Source organism: Pinus tabuliformis, chromosome 3_1 (assembly GCF_031772625.1).
Source record: "Pinus tabuliformis cultivar Carrire ecotype Pingquan chromosome 3_1, CPIR1, whole genome shotgun sequence".
Lineage (NCBI taxonomy): Eukaryota > Viridiplantae > Streptophyta > Pinopsida > Pinales > Pinaceae > Pinus > Pinus tabuliformis.
The window spans coordinates 502,071,665-502,074,487 of NC_142301.1; the positions used below are offsets into that span (position 1 = coordinate 502,071,665).

The window sequence follows — 2,823 nt, forward strand, 5'->3', positions numbered from 1 at the left end:
ACTAAATGAAAGTAATTAAACAAGTATTTACAATAACTGGGGTGTTACAAATTATTATGTTTAAACTTCTTAAATTATTAGAAAGGAAATAAAATAAAAAATGTTTTATTCACGTTCAATTTCATCCTATGAATTATATTGGCATGGGGTGCCTATGCATAAATGTCAGCCTGCGACTTATCCACTGAAGCATCTAGCTATTGGTTGTGACATTCGCGGTCAGACAGGTTATTAGGGGTTGTACTTTGAGTGATGTCGTCTATGAGCATCTGTTGTTTTGAACCATTGTATGGAATTTATGTCGTTTCATTGTCATTTTGTTTTGTGAGTATTGCTTGAAATTTTCCCCCCTTTGTCCCAAATTGGAACATTTTGAACCATCAGAGGGCAGTTATGTCATTTTAGTGTCATTTTGTTTTGCCACCATTTCTCGAAATTGTGCGCCCTTCGTCCCAAATTGGATTTTTGTCATGAGTGTTATGTGGGTGGTGATTTCTTTGAAGTGCCTAAATATGGTAGGAGGGGTCACTTTTTGACTTTTTGTTGTATATTTGAACCCCCTATTGTTAGTGGGTAGCCATCTTTGGTTTCTCTTTCTTTCATGTTTTTATCTTCCCTTGTTCTTCTTTTTTGGCTCCTAGCTTTATGAAGAAAAGGGGTAATTGTTGTGGATTGGCGTTTGGGAAGGATGAAAAGTAGTTCTAGATCCTAGGGTGGCCACCCTAGTCCTTTTTTATCATCATTCCTTGCAATTCCCCCATTTTTGCGAATGCACAGAGTTTGGGAAGCTTGTTCTCTGTTTGTGCCTCCTCTTGTGAGTGGGTAGCCACCTATGGGTTTTGTTTCTTTCATGTTGTTTTCTTCTCTTCTTCCTTTTGAACCCTATATTTATGGAGAAAAGAGTAAATTATTGTGGATTGGTGTTCAGGAAGGATGAAAATCAGTGCGAGCTCCTGAGGTGGCCACCCTAGTCCTTCTCGATTGTTGTCCTTGTAGTTCCCCCATTTTTGGGAAAGAATGGGGTTTAGGAAATTGATTCTTTATTTTAGCCTCCTCTTGTGCACGGGTAGCCATGTTTGGTTTCTCTTTCTTTCGTGTTGTTTTCTTTCGTTCTTCCTTTCAGCCCCTAGAATTACGGACAAAAGGGGGAATTGTTGTGGATTTGTGTTCGAGAAGGATGAAAAGTAAGGTGATCTCTCGGGGTGGCCACCCTATTCCTTCTCAATCGTTGTTCCTTGAAATTCGCCCCTTTTTGTGAAGTCACGGGGTTTGAGAAAGTTTGTTCTTTTTTTGATCCTCCTCTTGTGAGTGGGTAGACACCTTCGGTTTCTCTTTCTTTCATGTTTCTTCATTCCTTTCCTCCTTTTGGCCCCTAGATCTATGAAGAAAAGGTGAAATTTTTGCGGATTAGTGTTCGATAAGGATGAAAAGCAGTGTTAGATATCGAGGCGGCCACCATAGTCTTCTCGATCATCTTTCCATGCAATTCTATCTCTTTGTTAAGGCACAGGTTTGGGGAAGCTTGTAATATTTTTGAGCCACCTCCTATGAGTGGTTAGACACCTTTGGTTTCTCTTTCTTTCATATTTTTTTCGGCCCCTAAATTTACAGAGAAAAGGATGGATTGTTGTGGATTGGTGTCCAGGAAGGCTGAAAAGCCGTGTGAGCTCCCTAGGTGGCCACCATAATCCTTCTCAATCATTTTTCCTTGCACATCCCCCCTTTTTGCGAAGGCATGGAGTTCAAGAAGCTTGTTTTCTATTAGATCCCCCCTCTTGTGAGTGGGCAGCCACCTTTGGGTTTCTCTTTCTTTTCACGATTTTTTCTTGCCTTCCTCCTTTCACCCCCTTAGCTTTATGGATAAAAGTGGGAATTGTTGTGGATTGGTGTTTGGGAAGGATGAAAAGCATCGAGTTGGCCACCCAGTCCTTCTCGATCATTATTCCTTGCAGTTCCCTCCTTTCTGCTAAGGCAGGTGTTTTGGGAAACTTGTTGTTTATTTACTTGAGCCTTCTCTTGTGAGGGGGTAGGAGCCACCTTCTATTTCTTTTCTATTTTATATATTTTATTTCATTTCCTCTTGTCGACCCCCGACTTATTTTTTCTTTTAAATTTTTCTTCCCTTCCTCTTGTCGGCCCCCATCTTTATGGAGAAAAGTGGGAGCTATTGTGGTTGGGTCTTCAAGAAGGACGAAAAGCAGCGGGAGCTCCTGGACTGCCCACCCTAGTCCTTCTCGATCACCATTCCTTTCATTTACCCCCTTTTCTTGAAGGCATGGGGTTTGGGAAGCTTGTTGTATGTTTGATCCTCCCTCTAAAGAGTGCTTATGGAGTGCAAATGTCTTGAGGGGGAGGGGGGTTGTTCCATGTTGTGATGCATTCTACATCGATTGGTTTTTTATCCATTCGTCGTGGGGGTGCCCTATTCAGTGAGTGGGGATTTATTGGTAACACGTGGAAGCGACTCTCAATAATGGATATCTCACCTCTTGTTACGATGAATAACGTAGTGAAATGTGATACTTAGTGTGAATTGCATAATCATGTGAATCATCGAGTTTTTGTATGCAATTTACACTCAAGGCCTCGGTCGAGGGAACGTCTGTCTGGATGTCACATCCCATTCAAAATCACTCCCTACAATTTTTTATGGAGAATAAAATATTGTTGTCCGTGCCCAATGTGGTGCAGTTGGTTGAAATACGACAGGCGATGTTTCGTGGCATGCATCGAAAAGCGATGATCTTGTCCCCTTGGTTGGTAAGTTGGCGAACAAACTTTGTTGAATTTAAACAACAGTGGAAGTCCACCCAGCCTGCAGCA

At 41.6% G+C, this 2,823-nt stretch overlaps 1 pseudogene; it reads left to right on the forward strand.

Moving 5' to 3' along the window:
- The first annotated feature begins 2,462 nt into the window (after nt 1–2,462).
- LOC149188005 (5.8S ribosomal RNA) lies at nt 2,463–2,616 on the forward strand (annotated as a pseudogene).
- The last annotated feature ends 207 nt before the right edge of the window (nt 2,617–2,823 follow it).